General features: G+C 41.5%; 1 long non-coding RNA gene across 3 annotated transcripts in view; it reads left to right on the top strand.

The window, feature by feature from the left end:
• LOC147575639 (uncharacterized) overlaps positions 1 to 25944 on the top strand; it is a 270719-nt gene that overhangs the window by 14899 nt on the left and 229876 nt on the right. For all 3 annotated transcript variants that reach the window (XR_015242585.1, XR_015242586.1, XR_015242587.1), the window contains one exon: positions 355 to 468. This is a non-coding gene — a long non-coding RNA (uncharacterized LOC147575639). The remainder of the gene's footprint in view (positions 1 to 354; positions 469 to 25944) is intronic.

The following is a 25944-nucleotide window of genomic DNA, read 5'->3' as shown; positions in this document are numbered from 1 at the left end:
ATTAGGAAGTAAGATAAAACTGTGTCAGTTTCACAAGTGAGGTATGTAAGATACAGAGAGGCTAAGTCACTTGTCCGAGGCCACATAGTTTATTGGTAGAGAGAGGACTAGAAATAGGTCTCCTGCTTTCTGAGCATTTGTCTCGCACTCTCTCTCTCTCCTCTTTGATCTATTCATTAATTTGATCAACATATAAGCATTTTTTAATTAATGCAGAACACGCTTGACAGAAAAGTGACAGTCTACATGGTATGATCTGAAGGACTGATGGTTTCTGAACTTTTTGCTGAAAAATGGTCCTTTCCTTAGCTTGCAATGGCATTTGAAATTTTCATCTCTTTTCATTTCTTTAAGTGCAACCACTGAAGACCTCGTGAAGAAAGCAGTATGCTGGAAAGACACATAAAATCCACCATCGAGACTTCAGCACTAAAGCTCCCATTGTATTGTTCCAGTACAGAGCAGCAGGTAAGGAAATGGAACACAGCAGGGATGCTTTCAGGTACTTTACCAAAACTGATGTGACACATGGCCGCTGTGGTGGGAATCAGCGTCTTAACTTAGGTATGAGTGAGTCTTACAGTGTGATGTCAATGTAGATCATTAATGTGAAGAAATATTTTACGATAGAAATCGGGGCACCTGGGTGGCTCAGTCGGTTGAGTGACTTTGGCTCAGGTCGTGATCTCATGATTTGTGAATTTGAGCACCGTCTTGGGCTCTGTGCGGATAGCTCAGAGCCTGGAGCCTAATTCAGATTCTGTGTCTCCCTCTCTGCCTTTTCTTGCTCACGCTCTGCCTCTCTTTCCTCTCTCTCATTCTCTCTCAAAAATAAACATTAAAAAATTATAATAGAAATGAATTTAAAAATTTTTGCAGTATGTTATTTTCATGTCTTGTTCAAATAATGCAACTCAGTGTCCTTGGTAGTTATTACAACTGTTTACATGATAGCAAGTGGTGACTTATGCCTGGCTCTTAGTCCCGCGGAGAGGAACCAGTGGTGAACAGTTCCTGGTGTGGCCTCTGGAGCAGTTATTTGCATGCGGGGAATTCCAAGTTTCACAAAGGAGGCTGGGTTCTGGAAATTAATGCATACTCAGAAGGCCTCACTGGGGAGTGAGATCTGAGATGGCTCTGGAAAAGAAAGCTGTTTGGCTGACTGATGCACTGGGGGTACTAACATAGATAAAGAGAAGGAGATGAAGGAAAAAAGTTTCAGTTACAGGAAAGGAATACAGGATCTGGGGCCGGTTAAAGAGGAGATTAGGGGCACCTGGGTGGCTCAGTCGGTTAAGCGTCCAGCTTCAGCTCAGGTCATGCATGATCTGTGGTTCGCGGGTTTGAACCCCCCCATCAGGTTCTGTGCTGACAGCTCGGAGCCTGGAGCCTGCTTCAGATTCTGGGTCTCCTCTCTCTGCCCCTCTCTCACTCATACTCCATCTCTCTGTCTCTGTCTCTGTCTCTCTCAAAAAAATAAACATTAAAAAAATTTTTTTTTAAACAGAGAGAAGGTTAAATGGGATGGATTGGATTGATGGAGTTTTTCCTAATCATTCTGATCTGGCATTTGTTTGAGTGTTCTGTGACTTTTAGTCATTGTGTTTCCTCATAATATATATGCCAACACTGAAGTGGTTCATGACCCCGGGGGCCAAATTCATAGAATCACTTTAAGAAGACAGATAGACAGGTTTCTAACCATGAAGCTATTTGGCAACATTCAGGTCCCACTTAAGAATATTACCCGGATTTGAGATAATCCTCAGAGGATTTTGGTTCCATTAAAAATTTTGAGCACAGGATAGATGTCATCCTTGATTCCTTATTTAATAAAAATAAAGATAAATTGGTGCACACACACCAGCGCCCTGAAATCAGAGATGATTAGAAATAACTTGATTGGAAATACATTCAGACAGATAGAAATGCATTTCAAATCATTGGGTGGCGTTTCAGGTGGTTTGGGGAAATGTAGTTTCCCCTCGTCTTTTACAGTCTGATACAAACAAAACAAAACCAAACCCTCCCTTAAACAGAGTCTTTCCGAAGCTTTTGTGCTTGCAGTGTTGACAGGGTGCCAAGGCACGGTTTTGCTCACTGGTTACGGTCTTGCAGGTCAGGGGAAAGATGCTAAGTACCAGTTGACAAACACTGTGCCAGTTGTTCTGAAGTTAAAGGAAGGAGAAGGACCCCGTTTTTGTTAAGGAAATGAGGCTAAACCTCTGAGAAGATGTAAAATAGTACCTATTAGGTATATTAGGTTGTAATCAAACTGCCAGCATTTTTGCAGCGTGTTACAGTTTCAGAATAGTTTTGCAAAGCATCCCTCTCTTCGTTTGATACCAGGTGTATAGGAAGTGTGTACTGTGTTCCAGACATCATAAAATATTAGAGTAAATGACTTCCATAGGTTATTTGAGACCTTATCGACTGAGTCTTCTTAACCCTTTCTCATGTGAACTTTCTGACATTAAACGTTTTTATGTATTTATTAAAAAGTTTTTTTTAAACATTTATGTATTTTTGAGAGACAGAGCAAGACAGAGCATGAATGTGGGAGGGATAGAGAGAGGGGGTACACAGAATCCAAAGCAGGCTCCAGGCTCCGAGCTGTCAGCACAGAGCCTGATGCAGGGCTTGAACTCACGAACCATGAGATCTTGACCTGAACCAAAGTCGAACGCTTAACCGACTGAGCAACCCAGGAGCCCCTGACATTAAACTTTTTTAATGTACTATCTTTTAACCCATTCTATTTTGATCTCTGTTTATATATGCAGTCGAACATTTTGTGTTGGAAGAAGCAGGATAATTTGCAACATTTTTTTTTAATTTTTAAATTTTATTTATTTTGTGAGAAAGAGAGAGAGAGAGAGCAGGGGAGGGGCAGGGAGAGAGAACCCCTTATAGATTAAAAAAAGAGACCAGTGTTTTTCACAGTCATATGCCCCCTGCCACAGTACCTCTGCTGCAAAGTGGGTCACCTGGTCTGAGGTAGTGTTTCGTGAAATCCCAAGTTGGTGGCACTCTTATAAGTCTTTGGATAGTGATAACTGTTCAGGGCTGTGCGCAGGGAAGGAAAACACACACCTGGAATAGGTATCTTTCCTAGTCAAGATGAATTGTGGCCTTTTCCAGGGTGGAAGAGGTCCAATGTAGTTGACTTGCCACCAAGTGACTGGTTGATCTCTTTGAGGGATGGTGTCATATGTTGGGTATGTGGTAGTATTTGGTGCTGGCACTTGGTAATTGAGAGCCTGTGCTATTAGACTCATTCATAGGCTTTATCCCTGCAATCGTGGCTGCTATGTTTATTCAGGCATTATCCCAGCACCGGGGTGGCTGATGACAAAGATAGGCCAATTCACTGTCAACTTTGTTGTTTAATCTTTTCCATCAGAGATGCTCTGTGGTGGGAATTAACATGTACTACAAAGATCTTCTGTGTTCATGCCCTCTCCCATAGGTCATCCAAATGCCTCTTCTCAAACCTCCTTCTCCCCAAGCTCCCAAATTATCTCCCGCCAGGCCCTGACTAACTGGCTAGGCCACTGTCCCTGAGTTAACGTATATGTAACTTCCACTTACTTTCTGCACAAAGTGGAAGACGGGTGCATCACTGGCAGCCTTGCCTCCTGGGAAGATTGCTACCCCATGCAGGCTACCCCTGTGTGTGCTGTAGTGCGGCTCAGCTCTAGGCTGAAGCGGCTCAGCCTCTTCCCTCCCATGTCTCCCAGTCCTGAGAGGCTCCCTCATGCAGCTGTAGGCAATGGGCTGGTGCAGTCGTCCTGGAGGATTTGTGAGTTTGTGCCACTGGCCTATGCAGCCTTAGATGTTCTCTCTGCACCTGCTCATGACTGATCCCTGTTGGACCACTTCCATTTATAACCAGTTCTTCTTTTTTTTAATCTCAAAAAGATGATGGCACTATGCCGTCTAGGAAGGTTCAAAGACACAATCAGTTCTGCATTTCCTGGATTAAGGATTAAATAATAGTTGGCAAGAATAGATGCCAGGGCCAATTGCCCATAGTTGAGCTGCATCCAGGAAATTTGGTCAAGGACTAAAAAGAATTTCAGAGACAACCAAAATACCCCTAGTGTCCAAACAGCTAGGGCTGGCTGAGGCTGACTTAGGAAGGAGGCAAAGTTTGTTTTTCCTTTTTATACAGTTTTGTACTTGAATGTTTTTATAGTAAAAATTGGAAAGTATGTGGGTTTTGGTGTTCAAACGACCCAGATTAAAATCTTAGCTCCATTTCTGGGGCGCCTGTGTGGCTCAGTTGGTTAAGCATCTGACTCTTGATTTTGCCTCAGGTCATGATCTCATGGTTTGTGAGATCGAGCCCCACGTCAGCATGGAGCCTGCTTGGGATTCTCTCTCTCCCTCTCTCTCTCTGTCCCTCTCCTGCTTGTGCTCTCTCTCTCTCTCTCTCTCAGAATAAATAAACATTAAAAAAAAGTCTTAGCTCCATTATCTTCCAGCTGTGTGAATTATTTTCTTTAGCGTTTGTTTGTTTATCTATGTATTTATTTATTTTAGTGATTTCTACACCCAGTGCAGGGCTAGGACTCACCACCCTGAGATCAAGAGTCATGGGCTCTGCTGACTGAGCCAGCCAGATGCCTCTCTCAGGCAAATGATTTAACCTGTCTGAAACTCAGTTTGCTAGCTAAAGATTGTAATTAGTAGTGTGTACCTCCTGGGGTTATTGTGAGGGTTAAATGAGATCTTTGCCTGGCGTGTAGGAGTTTCCCATTACATGCTGAGCAAACGACGGGATAAATGACGGTTGTTTTGAGCTGGTGTGTGCAGAGTACCCTGTGTGGTACCTGTTGTGAAGGACAGGTGAAGGGGAGGAGGAGAAAGGATCAAGGTGAACTGGGGTGGCCTCAAGTGTCAGTCTCTGCAAGCCAGGAGGTGGCAGGTCCTGAGAATGTTCAGGTTCTCTGAGCCATCTAGAACTGTCACCCTAAATTCACTGAGCGATTACAGGGAGAGCTGGGGGTTTGTGCAGAGGGAGTGAGAATGATGGGTGAGGCTATTGTATGGGGTGATCCTGGTGACGTATTCATATACGTTCTTGAAACACCTTGAAACTCCTCCTCTCCTAAATCCTTTGTCTTGCTTTTGAGGTCCCACCCCTCTTCTACCTACTCATTCGTTTGCTTAAACTCATCTCCTCCCCATCCTCTTTTTTCCTGCACCTTTTCCAGCGTGTTTCCCCTGTTTGGATTGTCCTACACTTCACACTTCACCTCCTCCAGGCAGCCTCCTGGGGTGAATCCCTTCTCCTTGCTATTTTGAACCAAATGCCCAGGCCCTCCAGTCAGCACAGGATGGATCTCTGCTTACCTCATTTGTGTGCTTCTCATTTCTCTGTGGAGAATTGCATTTCTGGGGAGTGGCTATCACAGTGCTCAAAAAAAAAAAAAAAAAAAAAAAAAAGAATACTAGCTCAATCCCTATCTGTTGGGTAATTATCATGTGTCTCTTTAGACCTTCCAACAAATAAACAGGGCAGTCCCCATGTGGAGAACCCTGATTCATTTCCAGTGTGTGTGAAAACATCATGTTACTTCCCTGAGCTTCAGTTTCATAAATTGAGAGTATTGGGTTTGATAACCGAGGTCTTTTCCAATAAGAAAAGTACATGATTCTATGAAATATGAGGCAGCAACATATGCTATCAGATCTTTGCATGGCTGGCTCCTTGTCATTCAGGTCACTTAGTCACTCTAACACATGACCCCAGCTTTTAATTTTAGGTGGCGATAAATGCAAAGAAGAAACTGCCTGCCTTTCTCCTGTCCTTCTTTTCCTTTTTTTCTTTCCATCCTTGTTTATTTGTTTATTGTCTATCTCTCTTCACTAAAGTGTGAGATGCAGGAGTTCAGGCCCATGTGTTAGTCGTACTTGTTTCCCCAGCATCTGTAATGATGTCTGGTGCATTGTAGGTGCTCTGTAAATACTTGTCCAATGAATGAACGAGGTCCCTTAAACTGGATAAATCCAACTGTATGTGAGCTGTTAGTAGCCAGACTCCTTACCATTAAATGGGAATTCTACAGTTCATTCTGTATTCCATCTAGAACTACACATAAGTTGGGCTGAGTGTGTGGGTGTCCTCATTGTGTGCAAGTGTCAGGACAGCAGGGGCCCCAGCTGCTTAGGCGTTATGTTTGCCATGTTGTTCCTTTTGACTTTATACCATGCAGTGGTTTCTTACAGCCCTGGCTTTAGGAGCCATACATGATGACAGCCCCAGCCTCATGGTGATGACCTGAGGATTTAATTTATGAGTTCTTTGGACCAGTCCTTTCTCCTTTTGAAATAAGCCTGGAACCATTACTTGGTAAACCGTGTTGATACGTTTTCATCTCCCACTGGTTGGTTCATGACACTGTCTGGTTTATGAGGTCTCCCCAGAGACTGTCAGCTCATTTGTGCAGTGGTTCATTGTTTTCAAGGAAAAATAGTATTCACCATCAAGCATGGCTGCAGACCTTGCCCTGCTGAGATTCTGGAGATAAAACAGCTCTGCAGATGAATACTTGCTTGAAGCCCAGGGCCCAGGGAGTTCAGTGCCTTTCTGAAACTCAGTGTTTTGGGTAGGGTCATTGTCTGCAACAGCTAGGACTTCCAGGATGGAAAAAAGAGTCAACTTTAGTTGAATTGTAGAGCAAGGGCAAGGGGAGGATGGGAAGATTGATGACTTTGCAGGGACTGTGTTGTGTGCAATTATCTCAGTTAATCCCCTGGCAAAACAGGAGAAAACCAATGCTCATTGATTTAAGTACCTATATTTAATAGGCTGAGCTAGTCCCTCAACACAGACCTGGCTGACATCAAAGGCCATGACTTTTTTTTATTATACTGGGCAGTGCCCAGAACAGTGCCTGGTATATCAAGGAATCTACATTGAATGAATGAATGAATGAATGAATGAATGGATAGATGAGTGAATGAATATTGACCAAGCTTCATTTCACTTCTTTGCATTTTCTATTGTGAGGCTCTCGTTTTCATTCTACTCCAGAACCGCTGGCTACTTAACTCCCCTCTCTACCTTTGGTGCTCTCCGTGGGTCTGCCATTCTCTTAACATGCTGATCCATTTTTTTACCATGTACACTGAGCTCTCCACCCTTCTAGACTTTCCAGTTTTGCTCCTACTCTTCTCAGGACCTTTGCTAGGAGGTTGGTAAAGTAATGGGTGCCTCAATGTTTATGGTCCTCCTTATGCCCTCCTTCTTGAAGAATTACTTTAACGCCAAGGTAGGTCTCTATAGCAGCTGTTTTGGGGACAAGTTGCAGTTAGGTACAGGAGGTAGACTTTGGGTGGGAGGGAGTATGAATGTCTTCCGAGTTGCTGCTTCTACTTACGCTGATGAAGCAGAATTGAGAGGGAAACCTAGGCGCAAAGAGAGTGTGTGTTTGGGAGATAGAACAGGGGGTTGAAGGATATTCCAGCTATGAGGAGGGAACCATCAGCTGGCAGACCAAGACTGTTAAGTGTCTAATGTTGAAGAGTGAACACAAAATATCTTCTCCAGACTTCTTCCCTGGATTTTAATGAGTAGGATGGGGGATTTTGTCGTCCTACCTTTAAAGAAAATGTGACTCTGTATGTTACAATCTATCCTATATAAGAACTGATCCGTCATAAACAGGGAGGTTTGGAAGCAGAGCTTTGAAACCTTAAGGCCCCCAAACCACTGCATCAGCGGTGCTCAGTTCACTCCACCGCCAAGCCTTCCAGGGGTGCCTGCTTACTAAAGTCCAGCCCCATGGTCTGAGAAGTCTAGAAGCTTAGAGGGCAGCCCCTTTGATTGTTCTCAGGTAGTAGGGTTAGGAAATCCTCCTCTGACTTCCATCCCTTAACCTGTGTGTGGCCCTCAGGAAGGGAACAGATTTAGTCCTCACCGGGAACAGCTCCAACAATCTCAGCCTGCAGAGGGTTAATTATGCATGCAGCTCTGCTTTGCACATTGAAAGGGACAAAAGGCAGGGTCGGATTAAAGTCACAGAAGCAGTGCTTTGCAGCTGATTGTCCTCTGCCCTATGTCCCTAAACACATACATGTGGGTAAAAGCTACAAACGTGGAGTGCGGTTTTTCTGTTGACTGTGTGACAGCCTCTGCCTCTGGGTCTCTGTGTCCTCATTTGGAATTTCTGGCTCTATGTCAGTGATTCTAAGCACTATAGAAATAATCCCTGCTTTCTCTCTCTCTCTCTCTCTCTCTCACTCTCTCTGTCTCTGTCTCTTTCTCTGTATGTGCATGTGTGTGTGAGAGGAGGAGCAGGGTGGGGTAAGGTCTTTGGAGGGAAGAATCTCAGAGATCTAGGTTAATCTGTAATTGACAAAGGAGACCCTTCTGAAATTTGTGCACAGTCCTCAAGTAAAGTTGTTGAGCATACCATAGCCATCATCACTGAATTTGATTAATCATTGAAGATAGAGTCCAACTTTCAAATTCTCCCCCTCTGGGCACAGCATCATTCATATGTTTAGCTGGTATTTACCGAGTGTCTACTGAGTGAATAATTGTATTGCTGGTTCTGTGTGGAATGCATTATTTAAGCCACACGTGGATTTGAGATTGACCAGCAAAGAAAAGTCAGTGATATCAGTAAAATCATCATAATTGTAGCTACCATTTATTGACTACCTACTCATTAGACAGATATTGTATAATTCATGTAACCCTTGCTCTGACACCCCTCACTGTAGTAACGTCCTCGCCGAGTGGGTGTTATCAGAGGTTTCACAACAAGTATATGCCAGACCTGGGACTGAAGTCCAGGCTCTCCTGACTGTGTAGCCTTGGCTCTCTTCCGGAAGTCACATTGCCTCCCCATAGGGACAGAGGCAGGGACCAGTCACAAGGCGACAACAGCAACTTTGTGCTGAAAACACTGAATTCAGTCTAGTCCATACAGTCTCACTGAGCATGCAAACATCTCGTAGGGTAAGTTTAGTCTAGGCAGACATCATGGAGAAGGTGTCTCCTTAGCAAATCATACGAGGAAGGGAGAGTTCAGATTCATGGGGAAGTCCACTTGGGCTTGCCTTGGTTTTGGTTCGCTTAGGGATCAAACACAACTGACAAGCGGAAAAGCTACTCTCCTTTCTGGCCTTCCCTTTTTCCTTCAGTAAGGAGAAAGTCTGACTTAAAGGAAAGGGCCCTCTCCCTCTGGCCGTCTCTTTTTGCCAGTGCTGAGGTAGGAAAACCCATCTCTCCCTATTCATCTTCTTCCCTCTCCCCTCAGACTGGAGTTCCCATCCTGTACTTTGTGCTTTTCACTTAACGAATGTTAATGAGACAGCATTGTGATCACCGGATTTTATAAATATCTCATCCACAAATTGGACCACAAAACCCAAATGAGCCAGCTGAGCATCTGTATTCCATGAGCCTGTGTTTTCCCCACAGTCTTAACCAAAGGATGTAAAACGTGTTCTTGCTTTGAAGCTGCTCAGGCCCATGGGTGTTAGATGCCGAGGACAACTGCTGTGTGCCTGTCCCTAACTCAAGTGGCTTGTTGGGTATGAGCCTTTCACAGAGTCCTGGGTGATGTAAGGGATTTAGGCTTGATCAATTATACCCTTTTCAAGTTAACGCTAGAAAAATGAGAAATTGATTTTTTTGACGAAACAATATTTTAGAAATTCAGGATATAAAAATGGGATTTGACCTCTCTTATCAAGTCAGCTATCATCATGATGATTACAGTCTACAATTATGCCATATTTTGTATGTCACGGCCTAATGCGATCAGCTTGTCAGATTTGTTCGGGGAGAGGGTAGAGCGATGATAAAGCATCCAGCTGTGACTGCTTTGTGGTGTGAAGGGGAGAACCTGGAAGATCCATCTTGTTCAGCAAATTTGCTGGAGTGAGCGTCCTCAGACATGGGCATCAGAATCTAATAATCCTGTTTAATTTCTCTTCAGTGATCTAATAAACAAAAGCTGTATTGAATAACTTTTCTTGTGCTTCATATTTGTACGTGGTATTTTTTCGTGCCCCTATTATACCTAAATCGTAACAAACAGTAAGTGAGGAGATAATGTACATTGGAGACAGTGTGTTGACTCACTGATCGGTTAAATGGGATTTTGAAGGTAGGATTGAACTCTATGCGCTTTTGTATCCTCAGTGCTGCTCGGCTCACAGGAAGGATTCAATTCATGTTCACTGAGTATCTGTAAATAATAGCCCAGCCTTGGAACCATCTGAAGAATAGTCCCCAGGCTTCTCCACTGCAGTAATATAAAAGAAATCCCAATTCTTTAAAATTTGCCTGTAAAAAATGTTGCTCGCTTTGGTTAAGTGACTTTTTGCAAGGTGGTTGGTTAGTCCAAACATTTCACTGGTAAGTGAAACAAACAACAAATATAATGGAAGGAGCACATGGGAGATTTTGTTAAAAACCACCACCATCATCACCTCCCTTCCGATATGGACACCTGAACGGCCGTGACTTTAGCTTTCCTACTGTTCATTCCCAAGTACTTCCATATTTTTCTGCACCATTTATTTAATCACTAGTTTAAAATGTCATTATCGTCATACACTGAGTTCTGGAATCTGCTTTCAGAATTTCTGTTCCAGAACAGAATATATTGACTTTTTTGTCTACTTATTCACTAATAATACACTTTTAATTATCGTAACTCTTTTATATGTTTTCACACCCTCCAAGGCTTGTAATTCATTATTAATTGTTTTTCAGTGATTTTTTTGGTTACTTTTGGGTAGCTATTTTTTAGGCTGAACTCAATAGACATTTTGTCAAGTTAACTTGTTCATGTTGTTGTTGCTGTTATTGTTGTTGTTGTTTTTGCTTGCTCTCTGCCTTCTGTTCCCAAAGTCTGGTTGGAATTTTTATCGGAACTCTTTTAAATGTATTTATTAATTTGCAGGAAAATTGACCAGTTTATGATGTTACATCTCTCAATTTGATGTTGTATTTTCCGATATAGAGAAAACACTGTGTGGCAGGGAAACACCAGACTAAGAGTCAAAGCATGTGGATTTTAGTATCTGCCCAGTCATAGCTGTGTCCTGTTTTATGTCACTCTTTTCTTGTCTCAGATGTTGAAAAACATAGATACATTTACATATATGAAGCTTTATGATTTATGGTTTGCAAAATGATTTATTATCCTTTGTTTGATAGAATTGGGGTATATCCTTTCCTCAATTCTAGGATTTTGTGTCAGATAAGTGGGATAATCACTGAACATATAGAGGAATTCTAATTCTGGTTGGGGGATAGGAAGGTACAAGAGACCATTGTTCCCCCCTAAAAATAAGAGAATAAGCCATATAAGCTACAAAATCATAATTTTAAAAACTCATCACGGGTGCCTGGGTGGCTCAGTTGGTTAAGCATCCAACTTTGGCTCAGGTCATGATCTCACAGTTCATGAGTTCGAACCCCGCGTCAGGCTCTGTGCTGACAGCTCAGAGCCTGGAGCCTGCTTCGGATTCCGTGTCTCCCTCTCTCTCAAAATACATAGACATTAAAAAATTTTTAGAAAGTAAAGAAACCATCAAATCATTTTCCAAATGTGTATGAGAGTACCACTTTCTCCATGTTCCCACCAACACTTGATGGTGTCAGTCTTTTTATTTTAGTCATGTAAAAGAGAATGCAGTGGCATTTCATGTTTTAATTTGCATTTTGCTAATGACTGGTGATGGTGAGCATCTTTTCTGGTGCATATTTGCTGTCTGTTCAACTCTTTTTTTTTTTAATTTTTTTTTTCAACGTTTTTATTTATTTTTGGGACAGAGAGAGACAGAGCATGAACGGGGGAGGGGCAGAGAGAGGGAGACACAGAATCGGAAACAGGCTCCAGGCTCTGAGCCATCAGCCCAGAGCCCGACGCGGGGCTCGAACTCACGGACCGCGAGATCGTGACCTGGCTGAAGTCGGACGCTTAACCGACTGCGCCACCCAGGCGCCCCTATCTGTTCAACTCTTTTGATGAGCTTCTAGTGGCCACATGTAGGTTGGCATGAGCAGTTAGTATCTTAAGGAACTCCAGCCACAAATCAGGTTTGAACCAACCCATGAATGCTTTATAGTGGGCTTCCCTAAGTACATGGAGATAGTATATACTCCATTAGTTTTCGAGGGCTGCCAGAACAAAGTGCCCCAAGCTGAGTGGATTAAACAACAAAAAAAGAGAACAGAAAAGATCTTAGATCAGTGCAAGAACACACACAAACAAACGCTCCATTACATGTGTAACTGGAAAAACAGAAGGAGAAAAGAGAGAAAATGGGACAGATGAAATAGTTGAAGAAATAAGGGCCAAGAATTTTAAACAATTGTTAAAAGATATTAACCTACAGATCAAAGAATCTTGAAGGACTCCAATTCAAAGGAAACCACTTCTAGGCGCATGGGAGTCAAGCTGCTGGAAACCAGAGATAAAAAATAATAATAATCTTAAACTATAGAAAACAATGAAAGAAGCACTTTAAACTACTAAAAGATAATACAAAAGCTGTCCATCTAGAATCCTGTTATCTAGTGACAATATCCTCCGAAAATTAAGGTAAGATAAAGACATTTTCAGATACTCTAAGACTGAGAGAACTGATCTTCAGCAGGGGGCACGTGGGTGGCTCAGTCCATTAAACATCCAACTCTTGATCTCATGGCTTGTAGGATCAAGCCCTCACTGGGGACTCTGTGCTGACAGCACGAAGCCTGCTTGGGATTCTCTCTCCCTCTCTCTCTCTGCCCCTCCTCTGCTCATTCTCTCTCTCTCTCTCTCTCTCTCAAAATAAATAAATAAACATTAAAAAAATCTTCAGATCTGTACTAAAATAAATTCCAGAAGAAGTCCTCCAGGCTGAAGGAAAAAATGATGCCAAATGGAACCCTAGATCTTCAAGACAATTGAAGGCCACCAGAAAAGAGAATTATCTGGATAAATATAAAATACCTTTTCAAAATTATTCAATAAGTAGACACACCTATATATATGTCTGTATGTGTGTTTACATTTCTTTAAAAGAATATGGACTGCTTAACACAAAACAATAACAATATATTCTGGGATAATTAAACATGTTGAAGTAAGATATATGAGAATAAGCACACAGGTTAGGAGAAGGAACAACTGGGTTATACTGTTTTAATCTTACAATGTTAATGAAGCTATATTAATATTATTTGAAATTAGACCTTGATAAGTTATAGATACATATTACAGTTTCTAGGGCAACTACTAAAAAAATAGTGGTAAGAAATATGGCTAAGAAGACAGTAGGGGATGTAAAATGAATTACTAAAAATACTTGATTAACTTGAAGCCTGGAAGGGAGGAATAGAAAACAAAGAAAAGAAGAAACAAAAAGAGGATAAATACCAAGATGGAGAACTGAAATAGATGCATATATATGCATTAAATGCAAATTATATGAATACCCCACATAAAAGGCAGTGGTTGTCAGGCTGAATAAAACTCCTCTCTCTCTCTCTCCCTCTTTTGTAATTTCATATAAATAACATATATAACAGCTTTTAAATATAAAGGCACAAACAGATCAAAAGTAGAAGGGTGGAAAAACATATACCATCCACATTCTAAGCATAAGAAAGTTGGTGTAGCTTAATATCATAAAAAGTGACTTCAAAGCAAGAGATTTGCCGGAGATAAAGATATATTATAATGATAAAGGGATCAATTCATCAAGATTTAATATTCCCCAATGTGCCTACATCTAATAAGAGAAGTTCAATATTATGACACAAAACCAATCTTCCTAAAGGGAGAAATAGACAGAGCTACACTCATAGTTGGTGATTTTACACCCTCTCAGTTGATAGAAAAAGTAGACCAATAATTAGTAACCCTGAGCTTCTGGATCTGTGTATGGGTGACATTGATTTTGGAAAGTTCATGGCCATTATTACTTCAGATATTTCTTCATTCTCTCTTCTCCTGATATTCTTCTTCCAATTATGCATATGTTGCACCTTTTGATACTGTCCTACAGTTCTTGGATTTTCTGGGTTTTGTGTTATTTTCTTCCCCCATTCTTTTTTCTCTTTGTATTTTGGTTTTGGAAGTTTCCATTGACGTATCTTCAAGCTCATGGATTCTTTCCTTGGCTGTGTCCGGTTTACTGATGAGCCCATCAAAACATTCTTTATTTTTGTTAATGTTTTTGATTTCTGGCATATCCTTTAGATTCTTTCTTTTGCTTCCATCTCTACCCATTAGCCATTTGTTCTTGAATGTTGTCTTCTTTTCCATTAGAGGTCTTAACATAATCATCATTGTTATTTAAAATTCCCTGTCTGGGGCACCTGGGTGGCTCAGTCAGTTGAACATCTGACTTCGGCTAAGGTCACGATCTCACAGTCCATGGGTTCATGCCCCGCGCGTCAGGCTCTGTGCTGACAGCTCAGAGCCTGGAGCCTGCTTTGGGTTCTGTGTTTCCCTCTCTCTCTGCCCCTCCCCTGCTCATGCTCTCTCTCTCTCTTAAAAATAAATAAACATTAACAAAATTTTTTTAAATAAAAAAATAGAAAATAAGTTTCCCTGTCTGATACTTTGGTATCTCTGTCACATCTGAGCCTGTTCTAATGATGGTTTGTTCAGACTTTGTTTCTTTTTTCATTTTTGCTTGCTTTGTAGCTTTTTCTTGAAAGCCATGCATATTGTTTTGGGTACTAGGAACTGAAGTCAATAGGCCTTTAGATTTATGTTAATCTAAGATTTGGGCTGGGTTTAATATTTGCCATAATTCCAGGTACCAGAAGATTCAGTTTCTTCTAGTGTCTTTGCTTTTGTGTCCTCTTGACTTGGGGCTTCCCTAAATACCCCTCCTCAGTGAGAGTCTGCCTTGCAGGTCTTTTAGCTGCAAGCCACTGTCATTGTACTGCTATTCTCCTGGTGTGGTGGTAAGGTAGGGGAAGGAGGATCATTTTCTAGTCGAAATCTCAACCTTTTAGTGGGCCTGTGTCTCAAGGCTGTGACCTTCACAAGTGTTTCTTCAGTGGTATTCCTTTCTTCCTCTGGCCCCTGCCTCCCCTCCCTGGATGCAGCATTTCCAATCTATTTTTTTGAAGCTCTGACCCCTTTGATTGCATTTTCCCCTCTTATGTGAAACAGGAAGGCTGTAGGGGGCTGGGGTGGGAAGAATTCTCTTCCTTCAGCTGGTACACGGTTCTGGCAAAATCTTTCCCTGGAAGGTGGACCTTTGTTATAGACAAGGCTCTGGCTGAGTGCATTTAAAATTTACTCTTCCTTTCCTCCTTCTAGAGCTGTAAGCTGTAGGATCCCTTTTATATGCAGTCTAAAAATGGGGAAAGTAATCTATGGGGATAGAAATCAAGATGTGTTTGCCTCTGGGTTGGGAGAATTGACTGGAAGGGAATAAATGGAAATTTCAGGATTGATTGAAATATTTTGTATGCTGCTTTGGGTGTCAAAAGTGATGGAATCGAACACGTAATATTTGTGTACTTTGTTACATGTAAATTATACTTCAATAAGAAAAACAGAAAACTCTGGCCTCTAGATATGGAAAAGCACAGTAATGTTAGCAAAGGGTGTAGAACCATGAAGACACTGATAAATGGAGATCCTAACACAGGCCTAGGTGAAGAGTTTGGGAGAGGCAAGTTGATGTCAACACTTTACTTTGTGAGCTTCTATCAGTCATTCACTTACCTGGGTTTGAGTTTCCTCCTATATGAAAAGAAGCAGCTAGACCAGATGATCAATAAGTAGGGTGATCTTATTATATATTGTCCACATCATGACATTTTTGAGAGGGAGATGCAGCTCTCTTAATAATTATGCTATGAGAAGAGTCATAAAACCCCTCCTGTCCTGGGCTGTGGGGATGAACACTCATCTTGTCAATAAGGGTCTCCAAAATGTCTCAGACCATGGGATTGTGGCAGCCTGGGGAGCAGCAGCGTGGATCTAGGAGCTTGATCTCGTGAGCTCACATAGGTTCCATTTGATCTGATGACGTGTCAGGACCTGTCACTGCCGCTGCCTGCAGGGCAGGGAGAGGGGTTTTATCAACGTTTTTATTTATTTTTGGGACAGAGAGAGACAGAGCATGAACGGGGGAGGGGCAGAGAGAGAGGGAGACACAGAATCGGAAACAGGCTCCAGGCTCTGAGCCATCAGCCCAGAGCCCGACGCGGGGCTCGAACTCACGGACCGCGAGATCGTGACCTGGGCTGAAGTCGGACGCTTAACCGACTGCGCCACCCAGGCGCCCCGGAATAATAAAGACTTCCTAGTAGTAAGATATTGACACTTGCTGGCTAAAACACAGTTGTTGAAATGAAATTAATTTCTCAATAGGATGAAACATGGATCCTCCTTTCACAGGTTCTGATGACATGAGAAGAAGGGGTCTCCTTTACAGATTACCCCTCCTTTTTATTTTCTATCTTTGAAGGCAGTTTGTTAACCTCTATTTATGAAACTCATAGAGATTATAAGCTATCAGTGTCATCTCTGTGCTGCGAAAGCTTTGAAGGGACTAAGAAGAAGGTCCTAAGGGACCAGGGTTCAAGCCATTCTGAAATGTAATAACGTCACGTTGATGGAATTCACTTTACTAAGAGACATCTGACTCAAATCCATTCTCAGAAGGAATTCAGTGGGTCACACAGACTCTGATATAGGTAACAGAGACTAGAAAGTATCTGGGAGATGACTGGAAAATGCTCCAGACATTAGTGAATTTCCCTCATATCCTAGGGAGGGAGTGGGATTTAGAAAAAACACAACCACTATGCTCAGTTAGGTGGGACTGAGACCCTTATAAATAAATATGCTAATTTATAAGTAAATCCAATCTCTAAGACGGTGAGAGCAGGAAGCCGCCTTCCAATTTTGTGTGCTGCTAAATAGGAACTCTTTGTCCCCAGATTTGCCCCGTGGGTGTGTCTTGTGCTGAGAATCAGGAGGTCTCAGAGATTCTAGTCCCAGGTCTTGCCTGATGGCCAAGTATATGGACTTCATCAGCATGACCGTGGGAGTTAGTAACCACTTTACAAGATGGTTGAGAGGAAAATGAGATAATGTTTTAAAGTCTTTTGTATACTGCCTGGTACATCATTCCATAAATTCTACTACTAGAAAGTTACTCTCAGATTCTGCATGGTGCCTCTATAGTTCTTAACCATTTTTGTGCTGCTTGGATCTGTCTAGTGAAGCCTATTGACCTTGTCTCATAATTTTAAAAATACAGTTACATGGCATGTGACTATCAGACTATCAGAGTAGTAAAAACAAAATTTTTGATACAGCAGTATGTATTTCTTACATTAATGAATTAAATAAGACTTAGTGGTGACTTTAATACCTATTTATTTCAAAGTTGTGATGAACACATGATATTTTAAGATACCCGCTGAAAGTTAATATGAAATGAAAATATCTGAGATTTCTGTTGGTAACCGGACCTCAGGTATTGCTAATATTACTATGATTTGTTGCCTACTTTCATAATTGAATGAAATTTGTTAATTTTTAATTGGAGGTTAATTGGAGGTTTAATTGTAATTTGTTTCCCATTCAGATTCACGGACCTCTTGAATTCTATGTAGGGTGAGCAATTATTTTCCAGGGCTTAGAAGTTCCTGTGCTAAAATCGGGACAGTCCCTTGCAAACTGGAACAGTTGGTCTCTTAGTGAACCCCAGTTTAAGCATACCTGCTGTGGAAACTCGATGGTAAGATGTAAATTTCTTTCTTTCAGAAAGATGCCTTTCAGGCAACATATTACCCCACTATTACCTTTCCATTTATTAGGAGGAGTTAGAATTAGCTCCAATGACCTGACTTACCAAGTGATATAGTTCCTTTAAACCTACTTTGCTTTTGTTTTTTAAACACTTTTTTGATTTTAATTTTCAGTGGACCCCATTATATTTTTATTGTTGCTGTTGGAAGCTGACAAGTTAATTGCTAATTACAGCAGAACAGTGGTTATTTCAAATCTAAGCCACTGCCTTTTGATTAGAGAAGTCAGAAAGCAAAGTACAGCACAGAAGTGCACACTGGAAAGCCACATAGGGCGACTGCAGTGAGGGATGGAGGAGATGGCTGCCCACAGGGATCACAGGGATGTAGGAAGGCACTTTGCTTCTGAAGTCCCTGTGCTTGCTTTATTATTTATTTATTTATTTATTTATTTATTTATTTATTTATTTTGCATAGTCATGCAAAGGGACCCAGCCCAGAGTGAGAGTGAGGAAGGACTTAGGCGGAAGTCTTGCATCTGTCATTGACCAGCTGTGTGACTCAGTAGAAGTCCGTTCACTCCTCTGAGCCCCTGAAATTCCTTCTAATGTTAGTACCCTCTAGTTGTCCACCTGAGAAGCCATACTTTTAGTGCCCGTTCACCTGGAAAGTATCATCCCTCAGCCACTCGACATCCTGTTTCTAGATGGAGGAAAGGAATTATACTGGGGTTGCATTTTCTTCCTCACTCCTCGCTTTGAGCCAGGTCTCAAAGTACCATTAGTCATGGTTTATGGAGCTGCTGGGTCCTGTTCTGTGGGGTCCCTACAAGAAACACCGTGGAGTATTAATGGGGCATCATTGGTAGTCAGCCCAAATGGGTTATTTGGAACTCTCTGTGGAGACTGATATTCCTGTGTATGGCTATAAAAGTGAGTGGGCCTGTTGGTTTTTCCTGTTTAGCATCTATTGTTTCATTGAGCATTTTAGCTAATGAATAAAGACACCTCATTCTGGGTCCCCGTGCTTCTAGTCACACGGTCACTTATGGATAGGACTTAGTCGTAAGTAAGGCTTTAATATCCCCCGAGGGATGTTTCTAATTGTACCCTGAATGGAATATTGTGTCTTTTGGTGTGGAGGGAAAAGAAACCAAATAATCAAAAATCTTCTTCCCAGATCGCCAAACTAAATGTTTATTGGAGAAAGTGTAGACAATTACAAAAAGGCACCAAAATATCACCATGCGGTGATAACCATTGTAGTGTAATATGCTGGTATCTATCCTTCCAGGTGTAGATGTGAGAGAAAAGCTGTAACAGGATATCTAAAGGGATTTCTGAATGTATCTGCTCATGGAAACTGTCTCTACTTTCCAGTGAGCCTCATTCTGAAATTAAGTAGTGTGTGCTGACTCCTCAGAGCTATTTACTTTGGAAGAAAAGACTAGGGTGGGAAATGCAAGCCTTTTTGGAGGAGCTAGGATCTGTAGCTGAGTACAAGGGGTTCCGTTGGGGCAATTTCTCTTTGGATACCATTTTCTGGTGATATCTGTTTTTGAAAGTGTGAAGTCTAAGTAAGGTACTGTATTAATTTGGGTGAGGTAGGTTATGTTTTGGTAATAAATTAACTGTCATGTCTCAGTGGTTTAACAATAGAAGTTGACTTGCCTCACTTGAACACTTTTGGGAATGCAAAATCATGAAGAGATTTCTAAAGAGGCCATTTTTCTATGAGACAGCTGGGAATCTATCTGCCTGCTCTAGCTTCCTGCCTCCTTTTCTGTGGCCACTTTCTTCCTTCCCAGAGAGATTAAGTCTATTTTTCTTTCTTTATTATTTATTCTTTCTTTGTTACAGTGCTGCTGCCTGTATTATCCTTTGAGCTGCTGCTTCTTCTTTTTCTTCTTCTTCTTCTTAACATTTATTTATTTATTTTGAGAGAGAGAGAGAGAGAGAGAAAGAGAGAGAGAGAACATGCTTTTGTGCAAGTGGGGGAGGGGCAGATAGGGGGAGGAGAGAGAATCCTAAGCAAGTTCTGTGCTGTCAGCAAAGATACTGACTAGGGGCTAACAAACTGTGAGATCAAGACCAAGACTGGAGCTGAAATCAAGAGTCAGACCCTTAACCTACTGAGCCACCCAGGCACCCCATCCTTTGAGCTTTCTCTGTGTGTCCCCAACTTAGCAGCCAAGGAAGCCAGGCTGCTAGATCCCAGAATCTAGGCTTATTTGGATAATTCTGTCCTTACATGGGCTGGGTCTTTGGGTGCTGTGGGCTTGCTCAGTCATGTCCCAAATTGCAACATCAATCCCTGGTTCAAAAACAATGTAAGGTCTTAGAGTTGGTGTTGGGTAGATGAGGACATCCCCAAGCTGGGAGCTGAGTAGGAGAGGGACTGTTGGGAATGAACATGTGAGGAAGGTCGGTGTGGTCAGAAGGAAAGCACATGTGGAGAACTACCCTGAAGCAGCATGCTGGGGCCATTTAAAGGGGCTTCCAGAGGGTTAACTCTATTCACAATGGGGAAATAGTCTAGGCATGCAGCATAGGGAACATAGGGAATTACAAAGGTGAAAGAGAATGACAAAGTTCTCTGGTCCCTTGTCCCTGATTGGCAGTTCATGATTCTTTTCTTTAGAGAATATCCAGGTCAACCCAACGCTCTCCCTTTTATACCAAGGACTTACTGAACTTACCCCTGCCATCATTATTTCTCCCTGCTTTAGTGTTTGCTAGATCCGTCACATGGAAAATACTCATCCTTAGTTAGGGCTGGATCAGAGAGTGAAAATAGACTGGCCATGTGTGTTCCCTGGCACTGGTGGGGCATTTCCTGGTCTTGGACATCCAAGTTGGAGGACTGGGGAGGAATGTCTCCCATCTGGGAACATTTGGCTTCCTACAGGAAAAACCATTTGGGCCATTTCCTTTTGGAAGCCTTCACATTCCGTGTAATGTTATCTCCTAAGAATGAGGCTCCAAGTAGTCATTCTGATCTTAATGTCCTTTAAGGCAGAAAACTTTCTTGTACTGTAAACGTTCCATTTTGAAGGATGTAATGCTTCCAAAAGGACAAAACAAATCTATGTGTTCAGTTTCTGATTTTCTGTTTAACTCTGACTTTTCTCTCTTTCAAGTCACTCAATCACCCTCCTTTACTATCTCTATGCTTTGTTAATGATAGTTTCTATTTCTGAGAAAAATATCTCCAACTAAATTTCCACCTTAGTTCCCAGTAGGCTTTGTTTGCTGATTAGGTCACAAAGGTTTCTGGAGGTGAAATCAGACATACTGGTGTTTGTGACTAAAGTTGTTTAGATCCATATCTATATATCTATGGTATCTGCTGCAAGATGAGAATGAGTTTTAAATTGATCTTTAAGTGTTGAACAACTGTGTCTACTGAAACATTTCAGGAATTTCTTCTGAACTTATCACTTCATGTCATAGGTTGGTCAACTTTTGTATTTTCGCCATACACGTTTTTACTTTCAATGTGGTTGCATGCACCCCGGCCAGAAAACTCACTTAACATAAGATCAGTATCCCTGGCACTGAGCATCTCTTGGGTATGGGAATGAGTTCTTGTATACTTATAACATCTTTAGAATTTATTGACTTCGGAGGTGATATTTGATTTGTTTCTGAATCCATTGTTGGAAGCACATCCATTTACTGTCTATAGATACTGGAGAGCTTTATAAATGTCATTTGAGAACATAACTTCCACCACCCAATAATGCTGCTGGGCATGTACAGTATGGGTTTGTTACCTTCAAAGGGGAAAAAAATGGCACCTGAAACACATCTGAGTCTGCATCACTGAATTGTGCTCCACGGCTCTTCTCTGTGGGCCCTTGAATTACTTGGTGGTCAGGGTTATATCCTAAAGGGATGTAGTGGGCTGAATTGTGGCCTCCAAAAGCTATGTCCACCTGGAACGTGACCTTATTCATAAAACGGGTCTTTGCAGGTGTGATTAAGGTGAAGATTTTGAGATGAGATCACTCTGGATTACAGGGGGCCCCAAACCCAATGGCAGGTCCTTAGAAGACAAGGGGAAAGAGATACAGACACACAGAGAAGGCCGTGGAAAGATGGAGGCAGATTGGAGTTACGTAGTTACAAGCCGGGGAACACCAGGCTTGCCAACAGCCGCCAGCCGCAAGGAAACAGACATCGAGTGATTCTCCCTCAGAACCACAAGAGGGAATCAGCCTTGCTGATACCTTGAGTTCAGACTTCTGGCCTTAAGAACTGTGAAAGAATAAATCTCTGTTGCTTTGAGCCACTGACACCATGGTAATTTATTATGATAGCCCTAGGAAATGAATACAACGAAGGTTGTCAACTGAAATATTTTACATAAAGAACATGTTACTTAAAGCAAGAGTTGGCAAACGATAGCCCCACTGGCTGCTGCCTATTTTATAAATAAAGTTTTATTGGAACACAGCCATACTTATTCATTTATATGCTTTCTGGCTGCTTTTGTGTTACAATGGCAGAGTTGAGTAGTTGTTATAGAGACCGTAAGACCTATAGTGATTAATATATTTACTAATATATTTTTCTGTGCAAATACAGATTTACTTAAGAGAGGGACAGCAATGGGGAATAGGGAATTCTGTAGTGATTTCTTCAGCTACCCTTAATGTATCTGCTTTGAAAATCTATATGTTCATATTTCAATTTGCTTAGTCACATGTCTCCTAGAGAAGTGGAGATATTGATTAAAAGAAAGTTCAACAAAAACAACTGATCTATAGGATTTGTGTAGCCTCAAGGTAGAGTGTTAGTTCATCCTCCTCATTTTGAGTTCTTGGACTTAATGTGAATTGGAAGCATTATTAGCTTGGTAGGATTGAGTAAGCAATAAACATCCTCTTGGAATAAGGAAAAGAGCTATCCATCATTGTATTGAAGGTTTGTCTTTCCCAGATAGTCCTGGGTGCTTTTTATTTGATTAACAATGAGGAGCGATTGGATGGGCTTTCTCTCCTGGCTCCTAAACAAGACATACGGTAACTGAATTTTATCTTTTTTTAAAAAATCTTTATTTATTTATGAGAGACAGAGAGAGACAGAGCATGAGCGGGGGAGGGGCAGAGAGAGAGAGGGAGACACAGAATCCGAAGCAGGCTCCAGGCTCCGAGCTGTCAGCACAGAGCCTGACGCGGGGCTCAAACTCACGAAACATGAGATCGTGACCTGAGCTGAAGTTGGCCCCTTAACTGACTGAGCCACCCAGGTGCCCCCGGTAACTGAATTTAAGTGGCACACAACAGTAGCTTATTTATTTATGTTCATATAGTACATAAAAAGGCTTTCCCTCTCTGTGGAGGAAGTCATCCTCGATGATGTACACTTTTCTCCTAACCTTTTTGCCTTTTTAAATAAAGCCTTTTAAAGTTTTCTAGGGAAATAAAGATTTAGAAATTTTGTCATTGACCTTCTAGTCAACGTTTCTAACTGCTTTTGAAAAAGACTCCTCTTACTGAATTTTTTCATGCCTCTTGAAAATCTCCTTCAGGAGATTATTCAGGGAAATAATCATGGATGTTTAACCATTTAATTACAAAGATGTTCTTCAAAGCACAGTTTACAGCAATGAATAATGGCAAAGAACCTAAACTTAAATTTGAAACAACAGAGAATTGATTAAGTGCTTCCATACTGTGAGCTCATCAAAGAATATTTAATGACATGGAAATGTCTTGGTGTATTTTTAAGTGGAGAAAAAGCAGGAAACACACAGTATGCATGGTATAGGACAAGTATACACTCAGAAGAACAGGTGAAAGTTTTAGGTGTTTTTAAAAAATATTCTTTTACTTATCTTTATTTTCTAATATTTTTTTGAAGAATATTTTTTCAAGATTTTTTTTTAAGTAATCTCTATACCCAATGTGGGGCTCGAACTCACAACCCTGAGGTCAAGAGTCATACACTCTACCTACTGAGCCAGCCATATGCCTCAAGAATATTTTTATAATAATAAGAAAAAAGTTAACTTAAGATGAGGAGACTGTGCTTTCAAATATTTTATTTAGAGTTAAGAACGCTGATTGATATAAAAAACAAAACAACAACAAAAAAACCTGGGATGCGTCTGACTTCAGCTTAGGTCACGATCTCGCGGTCCGTGAGTTCGAGCCCCACGTCGGGCTCTGGGCTGATGGCTCAGAGCCTGGAGCCTGCTTCTGATTCTGTGTCTCCCTCTCTCTCTGCCCCTCCCCCGGTCATGCTCTGTCTCTCTCTGTCTCAAAAATAAATAAACGTTAAAAAAAAATTATCATTTAAAGAAAACAAACAAAAACAAAAAAAAAAACCTTTCTTTTTCTTTTGCTTCCCAGAAAAATTGATAACTTACTTAAATTGTTGCTTGCTAGGAGATTACGTTTGGACAAATCATTTTCTTTCCTGAGCCTCGGTTTCTTCATCTGGAAATGAGAGCTTTCAATTCACTGAATCCTTAAGTTCCTGGTCACCTATGACATTCTGAGCAGCATGACACTGCATCCAGACCAGGCTATTTATCGAGCTAACTTACTCACCAAGAATAGCACACTCAGAATGGAGGGTACCTCAGTTGTCGAGGTGGGTATCAGCCACCCCAGGCCTTTAGACCCTAAGCAAGGCCTTCTGGGTAAGGAGCCCGTGCTCTTGCTTAGACTGACACAGAAAGCCTACTTCCCTTACTGGCTTGGGAGTCTTGGGTCAGATTGGTCCTTTTATGAGTTGGGTTTCCTTAATCCTCTTTGTCTTGATCAGGCTGTGCCAATGCATTTTCTTAGGGAAAAAAATTCTGCTTTTAAAATTTAATTTGTACTATGCAGCTCCAGGCAAAGAGAGCCTGCAATAAACTTGGTGTCAATTCTATGTTTTGCCAAAGTTTGTGAAGTGTTTTATTTTAGGAGAACTTATCATTCCCTGTGTCAGTGGGGATAGGGGGTAGGGTGGGGGTGGCCATTCTTTTTTTTTCTCTGTCCCTTACCTGCACCCTAACATTCCCTGGTGCTGCCCAGGATAAAAGATATTCCCTGGTAATGTGTTGAACTGTTTTGCCAATAAGACACGTACGTTCCTTCAGGATAGGCATTGTGATTTTTTTGCTCATTTTGTATCCTGTTCCTATCCTGCCCAGTGTTGTACATAGTGACCAATGAGGGCTTTCAACTTGAATTAAGGAGCATTGCAGCAGGCCCTTTCGGACGCGACCCTGTTTACTGAAGGCAGGGTCTTTCCAATAATGCTATATTTCACCCTACAGAAGTTCTTGTTTTGTTTGAAATTATAATTAGCCAAGTACAAGAATAGGATGTGCTTTGGTGCATTAATATGCTGAGACATTCTTGATGTTGGAGCATGGATATCGAGTAAAACAATTCCTAGGGCTGTTCACTCATTCAGTCAACAAATACTATTATTCATGGTGCTGAGGTAGCACAGTCAGAGCAGAGTGAGGACTTTTGGTGTCTGTGGTGTAGGCATAAAGATGGGAAGGGAGATAAAAAAGAGAAGTGATACATAGAACTGTATGATGCATTCATCCATCCGTCCATCCATCCATCCATCCATCCATCCAACAAATATCAGTTGATAGCCTGCTAAGTTCCCAGAACTATTGTAGGCACTGGGAACATAGTATACTTAAGACAGGCAAAGTTGCCTACTTTGTTGAAGGTAGAGCTTATAACATGGTGGCAGACACAGACAATGAGTTCTTAAATACTATCACTTCAAACAGGGAGAGAAAATGCTATGAAGACAGATAACACTGTGTAAAGGAATGGAGGCTGATGGGGGCATTTGGGAAGGCTCTATGAGAAAGTGCTGAAATGGGATGAAGAGGCAAGAGAAAGAGCCCTGGGCCAAGAGTCTGGCTGAGATCTCATTTTCACTTCGCCCTCGACTGTGCAACATGGGCCAAGTCCCTCAGTGTCCCTCTGTCACCTGATCCTTGCTGAAATAAAATGATGTGTGTGAGTGTATATGCAAGCTTAATGTATTATTATTAATCATATGAAGTCCTCTTGCATCATTTGCATAAAGGGCCAATGGAAAGATGGTGTGTGTGTGTGTGTGGGGGGGGTGCTTTTACTATTTGCTACTCATTCATGGCTGAAGACAGCTAAGCCCAACCTTTCTGAAAATCTCCAAGGAGAATTCCTTGGAGAATTCCTCAAAACC

Source organism: Puma concolor, chromosome D3, assembly GCF_028749965.1.
Source record: "Puma concolor isolate L17-30 chromosome D3, mPumCon1.1.hap2, whole genome shotgun sequence".
NCBI lineage: Eukaryota > Metazoa > Chordata > Mammalia > Carnivora > Felidae > Puma > Puma concolor.
Note: the sequence above shows the minus strand (reverse complement) of the source record. Positions and strands in the feature narration are given on the sequence as shown.